The sequence below is a fragment of the Phyllobates terribilis genome, unplaced genomic scaffold, assembly GCF_046119375.1.
Source record: "Phyllobates terribilis strain yellow unplaced genomic scaffold, ASM4611937v1 Scaffold_4__5_contigs__length_816908805, whole genome shotgun sequence".
In the NCBI taxonomy this organism is placed as follows: domain Eukaryota; kingdom Metazoa; phylum Chordata; class Amphibia; order Anura; family Dendrobatidae; genus Phyllobates; species Phyllobates terribilis.
In genome coordinates, this window is record NW_027362764.1 from 678,509,725 (window position 1) to 678,532,914 (window position 23,190).

The 23,190-nt window shown below is 46.2% G+C and overlaps 1 non-coding gene and 11 pseudogenes across 1 annotated transcript; all 12 read left to right on the forward strand.

Annotated features, from left to right (window-relative positions):
* Nucleotides 1–97, forward strand: part of LOC141269623 (5S ribosomal RNA) — a 120-nt pseudogene extending 23 nt beyond the window's left edge.
* A 7,633-nt stretch (nucleotides 98–7,730) lies between these two features.
* Nucleotides 7,731–7,850, forward strand: LOC141267820 (5S ribosomal RNA; annotated as a pseudogene).
* Nucleotides 7,851–8,791: 941 nt separating this feature from the next.
* LOC141266489 (5S ribosomal RNA) lies at nucleotides 8,792–8,910 on the forward strand. The gene has a single exon (XR_012320526.1). It is a non-coding gene; the product is annotated as a 5S ribosomal RNA (ribosomal RNA).
* Nucleotides 8,911–9,530: 620 nt separating this feature from the next.
* LOC141269142 (5S ribosomal RNA) lies at nucleotides 9,531–9,650 on the forward strand (annotated as a pseudogene).
* A 933-nt stretch (nucleotides 9,651–10,583) lies between these two features.
* On the forward strand, nucleotides 10,584–10,702 carry LOC141268370 (5S ribosomal RNA; annotated as a pseudogene).
* A 621-nt stretch (nucleotides 10,703–11,323) lies between these two features.
* LOC141270089 (5S ribosomal RNA) lies at nucleotides 11,324–11,443 on the forward strand (annotated as a pseudogene).
* A 944-nt stretch (nucleotides 11,444–12,387) lies between these two features.
* On the forward strand, nucleotides 12,388–12,496 carry LOC141269555 (5S ribosomal RNA; annotated as a pseudogene).
* A 5,603-nt stretch (nucleotides 12,497–18,099) lies between these two features.
* On the forward strand, nucleotides 18,100–18,219 carry LOC141269522 (5S ribosomal RNA; annotated as a pseudogene).
* Nucleotides 18,220–19,151: 932 nt separating this feature from the next.
* LOC141267865 (5S ribosomal RNA) lies at nucleotides 19,152–19,270 on the forward strand (annotated as a pseudogene).
* Nucleotides 19,271–19,891: 621 nt separating this feature from the next.
* LOC141268560 (5S ribosomal RNA) lies at nucleotides 19,892–20,011 on the forward strand (annotated as a pseudogene).
* Nucleotides 20,012–20,932: 921 nt separating this feature from the next.
* On the forward strand, nucleotides 20,933–21,051 carry LOC141267542 (5S ribosomal RNA; annotated as a pseudogene).
* Nucleotides 21,052–21,672: 621 nt separating this feature from the next.
* On the forward strand, nucleotides 21,673–21,792 carry LOC141267535 (5S ribosomal RNA; annotated as a pseudogene).
* The last annotated feature ends 1,398 nt before the right edge of the window (nucleotides 21,793–23,190 follow it).

The following is a 23,190-nucleotide window of genomic DNA, read 5'->3' on the forward strand; positions in this document are numbered from 1 at the left end:
ATACGCCTGATCTCGTCTGATCTCAAAAGCAAAGCAGGCCTGGGCTCGGACAGTATTTGGATGGGAGACCTCCTGGGAACGCCGGGTGCTGTAGACCGTTTTGATGACATTTTGCCCTACTGCCCAGCTCGGCTAGCATGGAACGGCGCCTTGCCGGACACCGACCTTAAGTAACTTAGATGATGGAAGCCCAAAGGCCTCTGAGCCAGTTGGCAGCTAAGTACGCAACCACGCAGGCCTGACACCGAGCTCCTTGCCACGGCTAGGAGTGCCTATTGACTCCGCAGCTCGCCGTGTGGAAATGATGGCGTTAAAAGCACCCGGGGCCGTGAAGGGGCCAGGCTTACAGCAGGTGCCCAGGGAAGGTTTTGGATGCCGGCCGCCTAGCGAGGGCCAGCAGAAGTAACATGTTTCTCTGCAAAGAAGCTTGTGTAACCAAGCCAGACGGCTGACAAAGAGCTAACCTCAGTGCAAGGAAGGCAAGGAAGGTGCGGAAGGAATTGGGGAGGGGGGGGTGAATCCTGCTAGGGCCCTGAAATCATAAAACAGGCAGGAGAGTCTGACGCATGGTGACGGAAAGGTTGTAGGGGCAGATAGGGGGTGTTGTCACGTGCGAGCACGTGTGCATGCTGGCTTGCGTGTGAGAGTGCGCTTAGGTGTGGCGCGCTGCAGACAGTCAAAGGGATTGTTCCCTTTCATTAAAAGTTAATCCCCGGCTGCAGCCTATTAGAAATCAACTAACCGTGCTCTACTCACCCTACCCGGGTCTACCGGTGAGTCTCGCCTCTGCTCCCGGCCTGTGGCATTGGCCGTGAAGCTGACGTTCCGTCGACAGCGCTGCAGCCGATCAGTGAGCTCAGCGGCTCTGAGTGGGGCGTTGTGTCTTGAAGACCTTTTAAGGAAGCCAGCAAAAAAATTGAAGAGAAGGGAAAGCACAAAAGGACCTGGTCTTGCTGAGCACTGGAAAGGGCAGCCGGCAGCCAGACTTCAAAGTAGGAAAGCAGCAAGTGAGAGGTTTGTCTCCGCCTTCGGCCACATCACCCTGAACACGCTCGATCTCATCTGATCTTGGAAGCTAAGCAGGGTCAGGCCTGGTTAGTACTTGGATGGGAGACTGTAAAATAATACTATTCCTGTATTATTTTTTTCTACTGAGGACTTCTCAAAGTATCAATATCACGATATTCTTATAAAAAAATATATCTATTTATTCTTGGATTGTCTATTAAAAAGAATCAGATTGCAGCAGGTACATACAATAATTAGTGATAAAGTAATTGTCCATTTGTCCATAATTAGCTTAATTGTTGAGATTCACCCATCTTTCCTTGGATCCTGGCTGGTAAATCATGTCTTTGTCCAGCATGTGTCCAGGCCTACATGTCATCTGCTTCTCAGCATGAAGATTCTGTGTCTTGTGGGGTGGGCAGAGCAAGAGAGCCCCCCCTTTCTGTACCATGGGCTTTTATAGCCAGTCGTATGGACACCTGTTCTACATATGGTAGTGAACCAAAAATACACACACAAATAGCGCATGTCAACTAGACACGATGGCTGAGGCATAGAACTCAGAAAAATGATTATCGATTAACATTCCAAATGAATTTCCATAATTAACCATTTAACATTTCCCCCTTTTTTGAGAATAAAAGGACTTTAACTGAAATTTCTCAAAAGAAGATACATTCATCAATCATTTTTTCTTTCCTTCTTCCTTGGCAATATCATTAAATTTCCATTATAATAATAATAGTAATAATAGTATCAATATCGGATTATTGCTATATAATGATGTGAATTCATGTTATGGTAAGCCGTGACTAATATTCATTTAATATGTATAATTATACTTCCCTATATCTAAATTGAAGCAATCGCGGGTTCAATCGTCATCATCTGTTGTCATCGGGTCGTCGTCTCCTCTTCTTCTTGGTTCTTTTATAACACAGTCTTTAGATGAAAACTCCTTTGAAATAAATTACAGCATGTAGATATTGTACAGTCCATAATTGTGTTCATTATTGTTCAGTCCATAAACTGTACTCTTTATTAGAAAGATCATGTGTGTCAGTTGATAAGAAAACAAAGTCCATGGATGAAATGTAGCTTTAATATCTGTGCAGTGTAACCTGGACTTACGTTGGATCGTCTTTGGAATCTTCCGTGTGTCCGCACTGGTCTCGTGTCACTTTTGGAACAGATGTGACGTCTTTGGTCAGTAAAGCAAGGGTTAACTTGACACTTTCCTGCTTTATATAGCACCATAAACAGTATTCAGTCCTTTATATACAGGACACATATGCCAGGTATTACCTGTTCACCAGCTTTCATTGAAGCGTTGCAGGTGATAAGAAACCACTGGAACGTGATGAAACTTGAACACAACACAGTACATATAGGATCATCGTCCTCTGCCGTCCTGGTGATCAGTGGTGTGAATTGTATTGTATGTAATGGACACAGTCTATTATAACACTCAGCATTCACACCTGTTACCTTCTGAGACGTCCGGATGTCAGTTGCTTCTTCTTGTAACTTTTGAGAATCTCTTTGATTTATAAAAATTAAAAGTCTTTATTTAGATAGAATTTATAATTGCGATGTTTTGATTGAAGTCTTCATTCCCTAATCTGATACCAAATCTGGCAGTTTTTCCTAACCTATAATATCACAGCGTACCATAGCAATCAGTAATATCCATCTAATTATTATCAAAATATTAAAATAAATTATGTTTGGAATAATAAACAATTATAGATAAAAATTCATTATCAATCAAGTTCTCCATATGATAGAACATTTTTATGTCATAGGTGTAATTACCTTTTCCAACCCATAGGTGTCAGTGTATTTTGAAAAAACAAGTTTTTATATCTTTATTAAACCAATAATATCAAAGAATGTATACTCCTGAACCAAAATGAATAAATATATGAATGTATGAATGAATGAATGAATGAATAAATGAATGAATGAATTGTTGTGTTTACTCAGAAAATGTAAACATTTTTTTCCTTAGCAATATATATTTAATGAAGCAATACTCTTGTATTAGACATTACTTTATTAAATATTAATGTGTTTTCTCAATTGAGATATTGAACTCAAATAAAATCAAATGAGAATTAAAAAATGAAAATGAAAAAATAGAAAAATAAGAAGTATAAAGTAAGAATAAAATTTTAAAAATGAAAAATAAAATTAAGAGTAAAAATAAGAATAAAAATAAAAATAAGGCCTTTAAATTTTAATGACAAATGCAGAGTAATTATATTCTCCATAAAAAATACCCTTATATCTCCATTATCTGGATGATTTCATATTTGTCATAACCTTGTACCACCAAAAAATATTAAATTATGCAACTTTGCATGTAATACCCTTCTTAATTATACCATAGTACCTTATTATTATTTCTTCTTTATTAAAATGTGTGGAAAATAAGTATTGATCAAAAGTGATTATGTAATCAGGATCAAAGACACATTTTCCCCCTTAATACCAAAAATATTATTTTATAAAATTTATGTATATATCAGAACCAAATTAAAAATAATTATTCTTCTAGAAATATTGTGCATAAATTTCATATCGATGAGTAGCATAGATTTGACTAAAGAGAGGTGTGTACCTATTTAGGTAACCATTAAAAATAATATTATAGTTATTCAAGAATATTATCATGTGGAAAATTATTCTAAATATAAATTTGCTTTGTAAACCATTTTGATGTGTGGTTGCCCTTATCCACTATTAGTTAAATCAAGAAATAATAATTATTAAAGAAATATAGAAATATATATATGTAGATAATACCTAATTATGTATTATAATTTCCTCAGAATTAAATATATTTTTGTACCTTCATATAAAGAAACATTTTTTTTTTCAAACATACAAACATACGAGGCCTCTGTCACATCAATCACACTTAGCAGCTGCTGATTTACTCATCTGTCACCTTCACTCTGACATTCACAGATCTGTTCAACTCAAACATTCCACATATGAAGTTTTAGATATATATATATATATTTAACCCAAAATTGTTGTATCCCAATTTATTAATGCGCATTGCCATATCAATTGAATATCTTTATATTTCTTTGAATATTCCCCAAGTACATATTATATAATATGAGAGTAAGTCACTGGAATTTCAGGCACTTGAAAAAACTCTTGTCTTAGATTCTTTTTTCACTGGCTGCCCGGTCTTAAGTTACATCAGTTGAAAATAGAATGAATGGGATCCTATACTATTAGCTCAAAGTTCAAAGGCCGCAGCTGTCACACGTCATGCTGTAAAGCTACTTTAATTTGCATGAACACTTCTTGCACAGAAAATAATAGCAACACAAAAGAATTAATAAGTATTACATATATATTATAGTTCAACTAGATATATTGTTATTATTTTAAAATGTTATACACATAAAATCATGCAATTTTTTCACTTCCTGTGTGAATAAAGAAATAAATCCATTTTAGAGTTCTTTGATCAAATCCTGCTTTGGAATGAAAACTCTAAGGAAATATAAGAAAATAAAATTAAATATCAAATTCATACAGAAACAGAATTATTTAAATATCTTATACATATATTGGTTGGTTCTAATGTAATTCAAAATATTGCTACTTAAATTTATATATATGAAGTTCTAATTTATTAATTAATACATATATATATTTTATAAACGTATATATAAATACAATTATGCGCAATCTCTACTTAGACAAGTGTATATATATATATATATATATATATATATATGAACTATTAGAAACTATGTAACTACAATTTTACTGTATAAGATTATAAATAAATATTGAGACATTGTATTACATTTTGATACAACATTATAATTATAGTTTTTCCTTAGCCACTCCCTAAACCAAATCTTCTGTCTCTCTCAAATATCTCCAGGAACGCCCTATTTAGGAAAGACAGTTTTATATCCTTCAAAACCTCAGAGAACTGCCTGTTCTTCTGTCCACATTCCATGACGTCACTGTGAGTTGGTCATCTCACCTGTCTCTGTCCATCAGTTTCAGCCATTTTCCTTTTTAGAGAATCACAGTTCTGACTGAGAATTAACTCATTCTGTGGAGAGATGGATCTTTGCACTGGCTGATATGGCTTATAACATATATGAAATCTTCTGCGTATTTGATAGAGTTCACTATGGGGATGACTCAGTCTAGGAGAGTTTGATATTGGCTTTTGCTAAGATTTTACCTTTCCTGGTTTTATAAATTTAGCTTGATTTATTTTCTTTTCACGATTCTCATGTTTTCTAACAAAATCCAGCATCTGCGCACATTCAAATAATGAATTTTTTGTGATGCCATAACTTGGGAAACTGAATTTAGGAATTTGAATTTTTGTACAAAAGTTTTTATCATATGTTGTACTTTTCCATTTTTGATGAGAGCTTTGTACAACCGTTCAAATATGGACATGAATGTATATGTACATTCCTTCCTACCAATCCTTAGTTTCTGCAGATCTTCTATGTTGGGAAAATCCTTTGTGACACAATAAATCAAATATCTTGATCTGTCCGAATCATTTTCCCATCCATTAGGAGAGTCATTTTCACAGGGCATTAAATGTAAACGTCTGGACAATGTCACAGGAATCCATATTTTAAATAATTGATTCCTCTCCTCATTGGATAAATCAAACTTATCAGAGAAGCTCTCAAATGTCTCTGAATTTCTACAGGCATGGATTTTGACATCATATTTTGGCATGATTTTGTATAATTTCAGCAAATTTTTCCTCATTTTAATTTGGAGTTGAGCCTGGGTAATTCCAGAATTCTCTGATATTTTTAGTGGCTCTTGTATGTCCGTTCCTCCTACGTCACTCACGTCTCCTCCCACATCACCTAGTATGTCGGTTTCTCGTATGTCAGTCATGTCTCCTCCCATGTCAGGTTTCTGTATGTCCGTCTCTTGGTCAGACCCAAGGTCACCTTCAGTTACAAACACGTGTCTTACTTCTTGTTCATTTTCCAAATTACAGTCAGAATCAGTATCACCGTCTGACACTTCTACACTATTTTCCTGCTTAGAAATCTCTAACACAAGACTATGAAAAAAATCTACCAAATGTAGAATATTTCTCAATTTCTGTTTGTCTCTATTTACCAATTTAGAAGTTAACTGTAAATTCTGCAATTCACATTCTTTGTATAAACTGAGCCACAAAACTTCTATGTCATCTCCTGCATTACCTTTGAAATTAATATTACTTTGTTTAGCAAAAGAAGAAATTATATCCATATTTTGCTTACCTTAAGATTTCTTGGCTTCTCTTTATCAGCACGTCCTGTCTTCAGTTCGTCTGATTCTTTTCCTGTGTGATTCTGTTCCTTGTTAGTACCTCTGCTTCCTGTCTTTCCTCAGTCTGTAGGTACTTTCTGCTTCTCGTGACAAACTAGTGAATTTACTGACACGTGAACAACAGCTGTTCAGCTCGTCAGGACTCCCCCCTTGTTCACGGAAGAAATTCACTTACTTAATTTAAAAAACAAAAAAACAGGACTGGCTGGCTCACCATTGTAAAATAATACTCTTCCTGTATTATTTTTTTCTACTGAGGACTTCTCAAAGTATCAATATCACGATATTCTTATAAAAAAATGTATCTATTTATTCTTGGATTGTCCATTAAAAAGAATCAGATTGCAGCAGGTACATACAATAATTAGTTATAAAGTAATTGTCCATTTGTCCATAATTAGCTTAATTGTTGAGATTCACCAATCTTTCCTTGGATCCTGGCTGGTAAATCATGTCTTTATCCAGCATGTGTCCAGGCCTACATGTCATCTGCTTCTCAGCATGAAGATTCTGTGTCTTGTGGGGTGGGCAGAGCAAGAGAGCCCCCTTTTCTGTACCATGGGCTTTTATAGCCAGTCGTATGGACACCTGTTCTACATATGGTAGTGAACCAAAAATACACACACAAATAGCGCATGTCAACTAGAAACGATGGCTGAGGCATAGAACTCAGAAAAATGATTATCGATTAACATTCCAAATGAATTTCCATAATTAACCATTTAACAGAGACCGCCTGGGAATGCCAGGTGCTGTAGGCTTTTGCTTTTTCCTTCCTTCCACCAGCAGGGGGCACTGTCTTCTATGCCTTTTTTCCATTCCCTTTCACAAGTGCACACATTCATTCTCTTTTCTTTTTTTCATTTGCTTTCACTCTTGCGCTATTTCATCTCTGCAAAATACCAGCATCCTTCTGATCACCGTGGGCCTCCAGCATTGTTGCTTCTTTACATTTAATACTAGGCTCCTTTTAACCAGGACCAGCGTCTTCCGCGTGGCTGGAGGCAACCACCGGTAACCCCAAGCAGAAGACCTTTGCAGGCAACACGACCCTCAACCCTGAAGATCAGCTCAAAGTCACTGGCAACCATCTCACCCTCTTCCTTCATTCACCCCTGGATGTCTCGCTCCGCCCCCAAGTTACGGGTCCAGCTTGCTCTTTCTGTCACATTACCGCGATGAAGTGTTTAGCCTGCAGGAGACCCTGCGCCGAGACTTTTTTGAAGACACCTGATGCGGCGGGTGAATCACTGCTAAACAAACCACACCTGTAGGGACGGCACAGCCTTTGCATGGACCCTTCTGAGCCCGCCCCGTCACGGCCAGATTGCTCGCCACCAAGCGATCCTGAGAAAGGCTGGCCAGGCGATGAATCGAGCAGCGTCTACTGGCCATACCACCTTGGATATGCCTGATCTCGTCTGATCTCGGAAGCAAAGCAGGGCAGGGCTCGGACAGTACTTGGATGGGATACCTCCTGGGAACACCGGGTGCTGTAGACCATTTTGATGACGTTTTGCCCTACTGCCCAGCTCGGCTAGCATGGAAGGGCGCCTTGCCGGACACCGACCTTAAGTAACTTAGATGATGGAAGCCCCAAGGCCTCTGAGCCAGTTGGCAGCTAAGTACGCTAGCCCGCCGTCTTCACGCAGGCCTGACACCGAGCTCCTTGTCACGGCTAGGAGTGCTTATTGACTCCGCAGCTCGCCGTGTGGAAATGAAGGCATTAAAAGCACCCGGGGCCGTGAAGGGGCCAGGCTTTCAGCAGGTGCCGAGGGAAGGTTATGGATGCCGGCCGCCTAGCGAGGGCCAGCAGAAATAACATGTTTCTCTGCAAAGAAGCTTGTGTAACCAAGCCAGACGGCTGACAAAGAGCTAACCTCAGTGCAAGGAAGGCAAGAAAGGTGCGGAAGGAATTGGGGAGCGGGGGGTGATTCCTGCTAGGGCCCTGAAATCATAAAACAGGCAGGAGAGTCTGACTCATAGTGATGGAGAGGTTGTAGAGGCAGATAGGGGGTGTTGTCACGTGCGAGCACGTGTGCATGCTGGCTTGTGTGTGAGAGTGCGCTTCCTAGGTGTGGCGCGCTGCAGACAGTCAAAGGGATTGTTCCCTTTCATTAAAAGTTAATCCCCGGCTGCAGCCTATTAGAAAGCAACTAACCGCGCTCTACTCACCCTACCTGGGTCTACCGGTGAGTCTCGCGTCTGCACCCGGCCTGTGGCATTGGCCGTGAAGCTGACGTTTCGTCGACAGCGCTGCAGCCGATCAGTGAGCTCAACGGCTCTGAGTGGGGCGTTGTGTCTTCAAGACCTTTTAAGGAAGCCAGCAAGAAAATTGAAGAGAAGGGAAAGCACAAAAGGACCTGGTCTTGATGAGCACTGGAAAGATCAGCCGGCAGCCAAACGTCAAAGTAGAAAAGCAGCAAGTGAGAGGCTAGTCTCTGCCTACTGACACACCACCCTGAACACGCCCAATCTCATCTGATCTTGAAAGCTAAGCAGGGTTGGGCCTGGTTAGTACTTGGATGGGAGACCACCTGGGAATACCAGGTGCTGTAGGCTTTTGCTTTTTCCTTCCTTCCACCAGCAGGGTCCACTCTCTTCTATGCATTTTTTCCATTCCCTTTCACAAGTGCACACATTCATTCTCTTTTCTTTTTTTCATTTGCTTTCTCTCTTGCGCTATTTCATCTCTGCAAAATACCAGCATCCTTCTGATCACCGTGGACCTCCAGCATTGTCGCTTTTTACTTTTAATACTAGGCTCCTTTTCACCAGGACCAGCGTCTCCCGCGTGGCTGGAGGCAACCACCGGTAACCCCAAGTAGAAGAACTTTGCAGGCAGCACGACCCTGCCCCCTGAAGAGCATCTCAAAGTCACTGGCAACCATCTCACCCTCTTCCTTCATTCACCCCTGGACGTCTCGCTCCGCCCCCAAGTTACGGGTCCAGCTTGCTCTTTCTGTCACATTACCGCGATGAAGGGTTTAGCCTGCAGGAGACCCTGCGCCGAGCCATTTTTGAAGACACCTGATGCGGCGGGTGAATTACTGCTAAACAAACCACACCTGTAGGGACGGCACAGACTTTGCATGGACCCTTCGGAGCCCGCCCCGTCACGGCCAGATTGCTCGCCACCAAGCGATCCTGAGAAATTGTGGCCGGGCGATGGATCGAGCAGCTTCTACTGGCCATACCACCTTGGATACGCCCGATCTCATCTGATCTCGGAAGCAAAGCAGGGCTGGGCTCGGACAGTACTTGGATATTAGACCTCCTGGGAACACCGGGTGCTGTAGATCATTTTGATGACGTTTTTACCTACTGCCCAGCTCGACTAGCATGGAACGGCGCCTTGCCGGACACAGACCTTAAGTAACTTAGATGATGGAAGCCCCAAGGCCTCTGAGCCAGTTGGCAGCTAAGTACGCTACCCCGCCGCCTTCACGCAGGCCTGACACCTAGCTCCTTGCCACGGCTAGGAGTGCTTATTGACTCCGCAGCTCGCCGTGTGGAAATGATGGCGTTAAAAGCACCTGGGGCCGTGAAGGGGCCAGGCTTTCAGCAGGTGCCCAGGGAAGGTTTTGGATGCCGGCCGCCTAGCGAGGGCCAGCAGAAGTAACATGTTTCTCTGCAAAGAAGCTTGTGTAACCAAGCCAGACGGCTGACAAAGAGCTAACCTCAGTGCAAGGAAGGTGCGGAAGGAATTGGGGAGGGGGTGGTGATTCCTGCTAGGGCCCTGAAATCATAAAACAGGCAGGAGAGTCTGACGCATGGTGACGGAGAGGTTGTAGGAGCAGATAGGGGGTGTTGTCACGTGCGAGCACGTGTGCATGCTGGCTTGTGTGTGAGAGTGCGCTTCCTAGGTGTGGCGCGCTGCAGACAGTCAAAGGGATTGTTCCCTTTCATTAAAAGTTAATCCCCGGCTGCAGGCTATTAGAAAGCAACTAACCGTGCTCTGCTCACCCTACCCGGGTCTACCGGTGAGTCTCGCCTCTGCTCCCGGCCTGTGGTATTGGCCGTGAAGCTGACGTTCCGTCGACAGCGCTGCAGCCGATCAGTGAGCTCAGCGGCTCTGAGTGGGGCGTTGTGTCTACAAGACCTTTTAAGGAAGCCAGAAAAAAAAATTGAAGAGAAGGGAAAGCACAAAAGGACCTGGTCTTGCTGAGCACTGGAAAGGGCAGCCGGCAGCCAGACGTCAAAGTAGAAAAGCAGCAAGTGAGAGGCTTGTCTCTGCCCATGGCCACACCAACCTGAACAAACCTGATCTCGTCTGATTTCAGAAGCTAAGCAGGGTTGGGCCTGGTTAGTACTTGGATGGGAGACCACTTTGGAATACCAGGTCCTGTAGGCTTTTGCTTTTTCCTTCCTTCCACCAGCAGGGGGCACTCTCTTATGTGCCTTTTTTCCATTCCCTTTCACAAGTGCACACATTAATTCTCTTTTCTTTTTTTCATTTGCTTTCTCTCTTGCGCTATTTCATCTCTGCAAAATACCAGCATCCTTCTGATCACCGTGGGCCTCCAGCATTGTTGCTTCTTTACTTTAAATACTAGGCTCCTTTTCACCAGGACCAGCATCTCCCGCGTGGCTGGAGGCAACCACCGGTAACCCCAAGCAGAAGACCTTTGCAGGCAACACGACCCTCCCCCCTGAAGAGCAGCTCAAAGTCACTGGCAACCATCTCAGCCTCTTCCTTCATTCACCCCTGGACGTCTCGCTCCGCCCCCAAGTTACGGGTCCAGCTTGCTCTTTCTGTCACATTACCGCGATGAAGGGTTTAGCCTGCAGGAGACCCTGCGCCGAGCCATTTTTGAAGACACCTGATGCGGCGGGTGAATCACTGCTAAACAAACCACACCTGTAGGGACGGCACAGCCTTTGCATGGACCCTTCGGAGCCCGCCCCGTCACGGCCAGATTGCTCGCCACCAAGCGATCCTGAGAAAGGCTGGCCGGGCGATGGATCGAGAAGCGTCTACTGGCCATACCACCTTGGATACGCCCGTTCTCATCTGATCTCGAAAGCAAAGCAGAGCTGGGCTTGGACAGTACTTGGATGGGAGACCTCCTGGGTACACAAGGTGCTGTAAACCATTTTGATGACGTTTTGCCCTACTGCCCAGCTCGGCTAGCATGGAACGGCGCCTTGCCGGACACCGACCTTAAGTAACTTAGATGATGGAAGCCCCAAGGCCTCTGAGCCAGTTGGCAGCTAAGTACGCTACCCCGCCGCCTTCACGCAGGCCTGACACCGAGATCCTTGCTACGGCTAGGAGTGCTTTTTGACTCCGCAGCTCGCCGTGTGGAAATGATGGCGTTAAAAACACCCGGGGCCGTGAAGGGGCCAGGCTTTCAGTAGGTGCCCAGGGAAGGTTTTGGATGCCGGCCGCCTAGCGAGGGCCAGCAGAAGTAACATGTTTCTCTGCAAAGAAGCTTGTGTAACCAAGCCAGACGGCTGACAAAGAGCTAACCTCAGTGCAAGGAAGGCAAGGAAGGTGCGGAAGGAATTGGGGAGGGGAGGGGGGTGATTCCTGCTAGGGCCCTGAAATCATAAAACAGACAGGAGAGTCTGACGCATGGTGACGGAGAGGTTGTAGGGGCAGATAGGGGGTGTTGTCACGTGCGAGCACGTGTGCATGCTGGCTTGTGTGTGAGAGTGCGCTTCCTAGGTGTGGCGCGCTGCAGACAGTCAAAGGGATTGTTCCCTTTCATTAAAATTTAATCCCCGGCTGCAGGCTATTAGAAAGCAACTAACCGCGCTCTGCTCACCCTACCCGGGTCTACCAGTGAGTGGCGCCTCTGCTCCCGGCCTGTGGTATTGGCCGTGAAGCTGACGTTCCGTCGACAGCACTGCAGCCGATCAGTGAGCTCAGCGGCTCTGAGTGGGGCGTTGTGTCTACAAGACCTTTTAAGGTAGCCAGCAAAAAAATTGAAGAGAAGGGAAAGCACAAAAGGACCTGGTCTTGCTGAGCACTGGAAAGGGCAGCCGGCAGCCAGACGTCAAAGTAGAAAAGCAGCAAGTGAGAGGCTTTTCTCTGCCAATGGCCACACCACTCTGAACACGCCTGATCTCAGAAGCTAAGCAGGATCGGGCCTGGTTAGTACTTGGATAGGAGACCGCCTGGGAATACCAGGTGCTGTAGGCTTTTGCTTTTTCCTTCCTTCCACCAGCAGGGGGCACTCTCTTCTATGCCTTTTTTCCATTCCCTTTCACAAGTGCACACATTCATTCTCTTTTCTTTTTTTCATTTGCTTTCTCTCTTGCTCTATTTCATCTCTGCAAAATACCAGCATCCTTCTGATTACAGTGGGCCTCCAGCATTGTTGCTTCTTTACTTTTAATACTAGGACCAGCGTCTCCCGCGTGGCTGGAGGCAACCACCAGTAACCCCAAGCAGAAGACCTTTGCAGGCAACATGACCCTCCCCCCTGAAGAGCAGCTCAAAGTCACTGGCAACCATCTCACCCTCTTCCTTCATTCACCCCTGGACGTCTCGCTCCGCCCCCAAGTTACGGGTCCAGCTTGCTCTTTCTGTCACATTACCGCGATGAATGGTTTAGCCTGCAGGAGACCCTCGCCGAGACATTTTTGAAGACACCTGATGCGGCGGGTGAATCACTGCTAAACAAACCACACCTGTAGGAACGGCACAGCCTTTGCATGGACCCTTCGGAGCCCGCCCCGTCACGGCCAGATTGCTCGCCACCAAGCGTGTTACAACTCTCCTGTTAGTTTTTTTTTAGTTTGCTGGTCACATGACCATTTTGCCTATTTAATCCGGCTCCGCCCTCCTGGCTTTGCTGGACTTCATTTGTATTTACTACTGTTGAGCTAGCTTGTTGCTCTGTTGCCGTTCTCTGTTAGTTTTGCTAGGTCTTCTGACCCCTATGCCTTTTTGTTGTGTGTTTGTCTTTGACTGCTACTATTTCTGCTAGGAGGTGTCCAACTTTTCCCAGTCCCTAGATCTTGTAGGGATCCCTACCTCACATCTATAGGTCTGCGTTCAGACTAGCCGAGGACTTTAGCGGGTCTGATCGCAGGATCAGGTTCCCCGTTACATCGTAGGGATCTTGTTTAGTTCTATTGTAGGGATAGATCTCCTTTCTTTCCTTAGTCTCTGTAGCAGATCATAACAGTAATTCCAGCCATAAAAAAAAAAAAAAAAAAAAATTTCTCTAAGGAAAGACCTCCAGTTTTCCATTATGGTCTCGGTGCAAGATTTGGCTCAACGCTTGCAGGGACTCTCTCTGGAGGTGACCAAGCTCCAACAACACGTGAGTAGCTGTTCTGGACCGCATTTTGTGGAACCTAAGGTACGTCTGCCTGATCTATTTTTTGGCGAACAACAAGATTTTTTTTCTTTTAAAAATGCTTGTCTATTATATTTTCGTTTGAGACCCAGATCCTCTGGTGATGATTCACAGCGCATAGGGATCATAATGTCACTTTTGCGCAAAGATCCTCAGGGATGGGCCTTCTCTCTCCAACCTAGTGATCCGTGCTTTAGATCAGTGGATAGTTTTTTTTCTGCTTTGGGTTTGTTGTACGATGATCCTGATCGTGTCTCATCTGCTGAGTCTGAATTAAGACGTTTGAGGCAGGGATCAGGTAATCTGGAAAAATATTGTTCTCACTTCCGTCGGTGGTCTGCCCAGGTGGGGTGGAACGATTCTGCTTTGAAAAGCTTGTTTCTTGCAGGGCTATGTGAAAGGGTAAAGGATTTACTGATTGCTTATCCCACACCTGGAAACTTGCAGGAGGCAATGCAATTAGCTATACGGGTGGACAGGAGACTGCGTGAAAGGGTTAATGAGAGCAAATCCTCTGCTATGTCAGCTTCGAATCCTGAGAGGTTCTGTGCTGACAATGGAGAGCCGATGGAAATTGGGGCGATGGCACCCCGCTCTCAGGAAAAAGACCGCCGACTTTCTGAAGGCTTGTGTTTCTATTGCGGAAATTCTGGTCATTTTATTAAGAGCTGTGTGCTTCGTAAGAAGAAAGAAAAAAAAATGGTCAGTCATGCTCGTATTGCCTGTTTAAATTCTAAGGGAGTATTCCTATCTGCCACTACTGCTGCTCAGGATGAATTAATTGAATTTTGGGTATTTGTGGATTGTGGATCTACTCTGAATGTGATTGATGGGGGATTCTTGGAAAAACTTAGATTAGAACCTAAAACTTTGTCATCCCCTATTGCTGTGGTTTCTGTCAATGGCTCTCCCTTGAAGAGTGTTACTCACAAGGTCTGTGAATTTCCCCTCACTATTAATGGTATTCATCAAGAGAATTTGGATTTGGTGGTATTGGATAATTTGCCTTCTCCAGTAATATTGGGGTTACCCTGGTTAAAATTGCACAATCCTGTACTGGATTGGTCTACCAATGAAATTAAGTCCTGGAGCCCTAAGTGTTATGACAAGTGTTGTAACGGGCGCATTGCTGCTGTGGATAGAGGCGAATTGCCTGTACCTATTCAGGATTTTTGGAGAGTTTTTTCTGAGGAGGAGTCGCAGGTTTTGCCTCCCCATAGAGACTATGATTGTACCATTGAATTTGTCCCTGGCGCGACTCTTCCTAAGAGTCGTTTATTTAATCTTACTATTCCTGAAAGAAAGGCTTTGAAAGAATACATACAGACAAACTTGGCCGCCGGTCACATTAGGCCTTTCAAGTCTCCTGTGGCTGTTGGATTTTTTTTTGTAAAAAAAAAAGATGGCGGTTTACGTCCTTGTCTGGACTTTCGTGAGATTAATAAAATTACTGTACGCAATTCTTACCCACTGCCATTGATTCCTGATTTATTTAACCAGTTAGTGGGGGCCAAGTGGTTCTCTAAAATTGATCTCCGGGGGGCATACAATTTGTTGCGCATGAAGGAGGGTGATGAATGGAAGACTACTTTTAACACTCCTGTGGGTCATTTTGAGAATCTGGTTATGCCTTTTGGTCTCACCAATGCTCCAGCATTTTTTCAGAATCTTATTAATGATATCCTTAGACCTTTAATCGGCAAAAATGTGGTTGTGTAATTGGATGACATTTTGATTTATTCGCCGGATCTGGAGTCTCATTGGCGGAGCGTACGTGAGGTATTACAGTTATTAATGGACAATTCGCTTTTTGCTAAGCTGGAGAAATGTGAGTTCGCTGTACAGAGAATTAGTTTTTTGGGCTACATTATCTCCAGTGAAGGTTTTGAGATGGACCCGGTTAAAGTTCAAGCTGTGCAGGAATGGCCTAGGCCTATTGGTTTGAAATCGATACAGAGGTTTTTGGGTTTCGCCAATTATTACAGAAAATTCATAAAAAAAATTTCTATTATTGTCAAACCGCTGACCGATCTCACCAGGAAAGGTGCTAATGCGGTTCAGTGGACTTCTGAGGCCATTGAAGCTTTTGTGTTTCTAAAGGAGAGGTTCACCTCTGCTCCCATCCTTATGCAGCCTGATGTGACTAAGCCGTTTTTGGTTGAGGTTGATGCTTCTTCGGTGGGGGTTGGTGCGGTGTTGTCTCAGGAAAACAAGGATGGAGTACATCCCTGTGCCTTTTTTTCAAAAAAATTTTCCGAGACTGAACTTAATTACGATATTGGTAATCGGGAATTGCTGGCGATTAAACTCGCATTTGAACACTGGCGTCATCTCTTGGAAGGTGCTGAATTTCCCATTCAGGTTTTCACTGATCATAAAAATCTGATCTATCTTGATGCTGCCAAGCGCTTGAATGCCCGTCAGGCTAGGTGGGCACTTTTTTTCTCGCGGTTTAATTTTTCCGTTACTTACATCCTGGGTACCAAGAATGTTAAAGCGGATGCTTTGTCTCGCTTTTCTCCCATGGTCGGTGTTGAGGAGGAAGAGGAGACCATTTTACAAGAAGGTGTTGTGATTGCTGCTTTGGACTCCATTTTGGAGGATGAGATTCTTAAAGCACAGGAGAATGCCCCATCTAACACTCCCCATGGGAGGTTGTTTGTGCCTAGGACCTTTAGGAGAGATTTGTTTGTTGAGTGTCATGAGTCTCGGTTGGCAGGTCATCCAGGAATTTCTGAGACCAAGAGACTTGTGGGTCGCAGTTTTTGGTGGCCTGGATGGCAGAAGGAAGTCATTAAGTGGGGGCGCCAATGTACTGTGTGTGCAAGATCCAAGTCTTCGCATGCTCCTGCTGCGGGGTTGCTTTGCCCTCTGGAGGTTCCTAGTGCACCTTGGACACATCTGGCTATGGACTTTATTACTGACCTTCCTCCCTCTGAAGGTTTCACGGTCATCTGGGTGGTCGTGGACCGTTTTAGCAAGATGTGTCACTTGGTTCCCTTCATCAAACTGCCTTGCGCTAAGACACTCGCTAAGGCCTTTGTCAAGGAGATTGTCAGACTACATGGTGTTCCTACTGACATTGTTTCTGATAGGGGACCTCAGTTCGTGGCTCGTTTTTGGCGTGCCTTTTGTGACAGGTTGGGAGTTCATTTGTCGTTTTCATCCGGATATCATCCTGAGTCTAATGGCCAGACAGAAAGGAAGAACCAGGATGTTGAGCAGTTCTTGCGTTGTTTTGTGGCAGACAATCAAGAGGGGTGGTCTGAGTTTCTGCCACTTGCTGAATTTGCTCTTAACAACCATACATCCTCTTCTGCTGGGTGTTCGACTTTTTTTTGTTGTTCTGGGAGACATCCGTCTTTTGGGTCATTTTCCAAATTGGTTTCGGCTGTGCCTGAGGAGGAGAGTTTTTCCGGTGATTTGGAGAGAGTTTGGACGGATGTGCATGGTAATCTTCAGGAGGCTAACAAAAAATCTAAGAGGTACTTTGATAGGAAACGGCAAGAGGTTTTGTTTGCGGTTGGTGACATGGTTTGGTTGTCCTCTAAGAATCTGCGATTGAGGATTCCTTCTAAAAAATTGGGTCCCAAGTTCGTAGGGCCCTTTAAGGTACTTCAGATAGTTAACCAATCTGCTGTTAGGCTGGAGGTTCCTACGTCCTGGAGGATTAATCCGGTGTTTCATGTTTCTCTGTTGAAAAAAGCTGATGTGTCGGATGGTGACGCCTCTGCCACTGTTCCTCCGGTGGTGGAGGACGGGGAATATGAAATTTCCCGCATCCTAAATTCTAGACGGTATAGAGGGAGTTTGCAGTATCTCGTCGCTTGGAAGGGTTTCGGACCTGAGGATAACTCATGGGTGAGAGCGGATTATGTTTCTGCCCCCAGACTTGTCCGAGCGTTTCACAGGTGGTTTCCTGGTAAGCCTGGGCCTAGGGGATCCGGAGGATCCTCTTAGAAGAGGGGGTACTGTTACAACTCTCCTGTTAGGTTTTTTTTAGTTTGCTGGTCACATGACCATTTTGCCTATTTAATCCGGCTCCGCCCTCCTGGCTTTGCTGGACTTCATTTGTATTTACTACTGTTGAGCTAGCTTGTTGCTCTGTTGCCGTTCTCTTTTAGTTTTGCTAGGTCTTCTGACCCCTATGCCTTTTTGTTGTGTGTTTGTCTTTGACTGCTACTATTTCTGCTAGGAGGTGTCCAACTTTTCCCAGTCCCTAGATCTTGTAGGGATCCCTACCTCACATCTATAGGTCTGCGTTCAGACTAGCCGAGGACTTAAGCGGGTCTGATCGCAGGATCAGGTTCCCCGTTACATCGTAGGGATCTAGTTTAGTTCTATTGTAGGGATAGATATCCTTTCTTTCCATACTCTCTGTAGCAGATCATAACAAAGCGATCCTGAAAAAGGCTGGCCGGGCGATGGATCAAGCAGAGTCTACTGGCCATACCACCTTGGATACGCCCGATATCGTCTGATCTCGAAAACAAAGCAGGGCTGGGCTCGGACAGTACTTGGATGGGAGACCTCCTGGGAACACTGGGTGCTGTAGACCATTTTGATGACATTTTGCCCTACTGCCCAGCTCGGCTAGCATGGAACGGCGCCTTGCCGGACACCGACCTTAAGTAACTTAGATGATGGAAGCCCCAAGGACTCTGAGCCAGTTGGCAGCTAAGTACGCTACCCCGCCGCCTTCACGCAGGCCTGACACCGAGCTCCTTGTCACGGCTAGGAGTGCTTATTGACTCCGCAGCTCGCCGTGTGGAAATGATGGCGTTAAAAGCACCCGGGGCCGTGAAGGGGCCAGGCTTTCAGCAGGTGCCCAGGGAAGGTTTTGGATGCCAACCGCCTAGCGAGGGCCAGCAGAAGTAACATGTTTCTCTGCAAAGAAGCTTGTGTAACCAAGCCAGACGGCTGACAAAGAGCTAACCTCAGTGCAAGGAAGGCAAGGAAGGAATTGGGGAGGGGGGGGTGATTCCTGCTAGGGCCCTGAAATCATAAAACAGGCAGAAGAGTCTGACGCATGGTGACGGAGAGGTTGTAGGGGCAGATAGGGGGTGTTGTCACGTGCGAGCACGTGTGCATGCTGGTTTGTGTGTGAGAGTGCGCTTCCTAGGTGTGGCGCGCTGCAGACAGTCAAAGGGATTGTTCCCTTTCATTAAAAGTTAATCCCCGGCTGCAGCCTATTAGAAAGCAACTAACCGCGCTCCACTCACCCTACCCGGGTCTACCGGTGAGTCTCGCCTCTGCTCCCGGCCTGTGGCATTGGCCGTGAAGCTGACGTTCCGTCGACAGCGCTGCAGCCGATCAGTGAGCTCAGCGGCTCTGAGTGGGGCGTTGTGTCTACAAGACCTTTTAAGGAAGCCAGCAAAAAAATTGAAGAGAAGGGAAAGCACAAAAGGACCTCGTCTTGCTGAGCACTGGAAAGGGCAGCCGGCAGCCAGACGTCAAAGTAGAAAAGCAGCAAGTGAGAGGCTTTTCTCTGCCTACGGCCAAACCACCCTGAACACAACCGATGTTGTCTGATCTTGGAAGCTAAGCAGGGTTAGGCCTGGTTAGTACTTGGATGGGAGACCGCCTGGGAATACCAGGTGCTGTAGGCTTTTGCTTTTTCCTTCCTTCCACCAGCAGGGGGCACTCTCTTCTATGCCTTTTTTCCATTCCCTTTCACAAGTGCACACATTCATTCTCTCTTCTTTTTTTCATTTGCTTTCTCTCTTGCGATATTTCATCTCTGCAAAATACCAGCATCCTTCTGATCACCGTGGGCCTCCAGCATTGTTGCTTCTTTACTTTTAATACTAGGCTCCTTTTCACCAGGACCAGCGTCTCCCGCGTGGCTGGAGGCAACCACTGGTAACCCCAAGCAGAAGACCTTTGCAGGCAACACGACCCTCCCCCCTGAAGAACAGCTCAAAGTCACTGGCAACCATCTCACCCTCTTCCTTCATTCACCCCTGGACGTCTCGCTCCGCCCCCAAGCTACGGGTCCAGCTTGCTCTTTCTGTCACATTACCGCGATGAAGGGTTTAGCCTGCAGGAGACCCTGCGCCGAGACATTTTTGAAGACACCTGATGCGGCGGGTGAATCACTGCTAAACAAACCACACCTGTAGGGACGGCACAGCCTTTGCATGGACCCTTCGGAGCCCGCCCCGTCACGGCCAGTTTGCTCGCCACCAAGCGATCCTGAGAAAGGCTGGCCGGGCGATGGATCAAACAGCATCTACTGGCCATACCACCTTGGATACGCCCGATCTCATCTGATCTCGGAAGCAAAGCAGGGCTGGGCTCAGACAGTACTTGGATGGGAGAACTCCTGGGAACACCGGGTGCTGTAGACCATTTTGATGACGTTTTGCCCTACTGCCCAGCTCGGCTAGCATGGAACGGCGCCTTGCCGGACACAGACCTTAAGTAACTTAGATGATGGAAGCCCCAAGGCCTCTGAGCCAGTTGGCAGCTAAGTACGCTACCACGCAGGTCTGACACCGAGCTCCTTTCCACGGCTAGGAGTGCTTATTGACTCCGCAGCTCGCTGTGTGGAAATGATGGTGTTAAAAGCACCCGGGGCCGTGGAGGGGCCAGGCTTTCAGCAGGTGCCCAGGGAAGGTTTTGGATGCCGGCCGCCTAGCGAGGGCCAGCAGAAGTAACATGTTTCTCTGAAAAGAAGCTTGTGTAACAAAGCCAGACGGCTGACAAAGAGCTAACCTCAGTGCAAGGAAGGCAAGGAAGGAATTGGAGCGGCGAGGGTGATTAGTGCTAGCGCCCTGAAATCATAAAACAGGCAGGAGAGTCTGACACATGGTGACAGAGAGGTTGTAGGGGCTGATAGGGGGTGTTGTCACGTGCGAGCACGTGTGCATGCTGGCTTGTGTGTGAGAGTGCGCTTCCTCGGTGTGGCGCGCTGCAGACAGTCAAAGGGATTGTTCCCTTTCATTAAAAGTTAATCCCCGGCTGCAGGCTATTAGAAAGCAACTAACCACGCTCTACTCACCCTACCCGGGTCTACCGGTGATTCTCGCCTCTGCTCCCGGCCTGTGGCATTGGCCGTGAAGCTGACGTTCCGTCGACAGCGCTGCAGCCGATCAGTGAGCTCAGCGGCTCTGAGTGGGGCGTTCTGTCTACAAGACCTTTTAAGGAAGCCAGCAAAAAAATTGAAGAGAAGGGAAAGCACAAAAGGACCTGGTCTTGCTGAGCACTGGAAAGGGCAGCCGGCAGCCAGACTTCAAAGTAGAAAAGCAGCAAGTGAGAGGCTTGTTTCTGCCTACGGCCACACCACCCTTAACACTCCTGATCTCATCTGATCTCAGAGGCTAAGCAGAGTTGGGCCTGGTTAGTAATTGGATGGGAGACCGCCTGGGAATACAAGGTGCTGTAGGCTTTTGCTTTTTCCTTCTTTCCACCTGCAGGGGGCACTCTCTTCTATGCCTATTTTCCATTCCCTTTCACAAGTGCACACATTCATTCTCTTTTCTTTTTTTCATTTGCTTTCTCTCTTGCGCTATTTCATCTCTGCAAAATACCAGCATCCTTCTGATCACCGTGGGCCTCCAGCATTGTTGCTTATTTACTTTTAATACTAGGCTCCTTTTCACCAGGACCAGCGTCTCCCGGGTGGCTGGAGGCAACAACCGGTAACCCCAAGCAGAAGACCTTTGCAGGCAACACGACCCTCCCCCCTGAAGAGCAGCTCAAAGTCACTGGCAACCATCTCACCCTCTTCCTTCATTCACCCCTGGACGTCTCGCTTCGCCCCCAAGTTACGGGTCCAGCTTGCTCTTTCTGTCACATTACCGCGATGAAGGGTTTAGCCTGCAGGAGACCCTGCGCCGAGCCATTTTTGAAGACACCTGATGCGGCGGGTGAATCACAGCTGAACAGACCACACCTGTAGGGACGGCACAGACTTTGCATGGACCCTTCGGAGCCCGCCCCGTCACGGCCAGATTGCTCGCCACCAAGCGATCCTGAGAAAGGCTGGCCGGGCGATGGATCGAGCAGCTTCTACTGGCCATACCACCTTGGATACTCCCGATCTCATCTGATCTCGGAAGCAAAGCAGGGCTGGGCTCAGACAGTACTTGGATGGGAGACCTCCTGGGAACACCGGGTGCTGTAGACCATTTTGATGACGTTTTTACCTACTGAACAGCTCGGCTAGCATGGAACGGCGCCTTGCCGGACACCGACCTTAAGTAACTTAGATGATGGAAGCTCCAAGGCTTCTGAGCCAGTTGGCAGCTAAGTACGCTACCCCGCCGCCTTCACGCAGGCCTGACAACGAGCTCCTTGCCACGGCTAGGAGTGCTTATTGACTCCGCAGCTCGCCATGTGGAAATGATGGCGTTAAAAGAACCCGGGGTCGTGAAGGGGCCAGGCTTTCATCAGGTGCCCAGGGAAGGCTGTGGATGCCGGCCGCCTAGCGAGGGCCAGCAGAAGTAACATGTTTCTCTGCAAAGAAGCTTGTGTAATCAAGCCAGACGGCTGACAAAGAGCTAACCTCAGTGCAAGGAAGGCAAGGAAGGTGCGGAAGGAATTGGGGTGGGGGGGGTGATTACTGCTAGGGCCCTGAAATCATAAAACAGGCAGGAGAGTCTGATGCATGGTAACGGAGAGGTTGAAGGGGCAGATAGGGGGTGTTGTCACGTGCGAGCAGGTGTGCATGCTGGCTTGTGTGTGAGAGTGCGCTTCCTAGGTGTGGCGCGCTGCAGACAGTCAAAGGGATTGTTCCCTTTCATTAAAAGTTAATCCCCGGCTGCAGCCTATTAGAAAGCAACTAACCGTGCTCTACTCACCCTACCCGGGTCTACTGGTGATTCTCGCCTCTGCTCCCGGCCTGTGGCATTGGCCGTGAAGCTGACGTTCCGTCTACAGAGCTGCAGCCAATCAGTGAGCTCAGCGGCTCTGAGTGGGGCGTTGTGTCTACAAGACCTTTTAAGGAGCCAGCAAAAAAATTGAAGAGAAGGGAAAGCACAAGAGGACCTGGTCTTGCTGAGCACTGGAAAGGGCAGCCGGCAGCCAGACGTCAAAGTAGAAAAGCAGCAAGTGAGAGGCTTGTCTCTGCCTACGGCCACACCACCCTGAACACGCCCCATCTCATCTGATCTCGCAAGTTAAGCAGGGTCAGGCCTGGTTAGTGCTTGGATGGGAGGCTGTTAAATAATACTCTTCCTGTATTATTTTTTTCTACTGAGGACTTCTCAAAGTATCAATATCACGATATTCTTATAAAAAAATGTATCTATTTATTCTTGGATTGTCCATTAAAAAGAATCAGATTGCAGAAGGTACATACAATAATTAGTTATAAAGTAATTGTCCATTTGTCCATAATTAGCTTAATTGTTGAGATTCACCCATCTTTCCTTGGATCCTGGCTGGTAAATCATGTCTTTGTCCAGCATGTGTCAAGGCCTACATGTCATCTGCTTCTCAGCATGAAGATTCTGTGTCTTGTGGGGTGGGCAGAGCAAGAGAGCCCCCCCTTTCTGTACCATGGGCTTTTATAGCCAGTCGTATG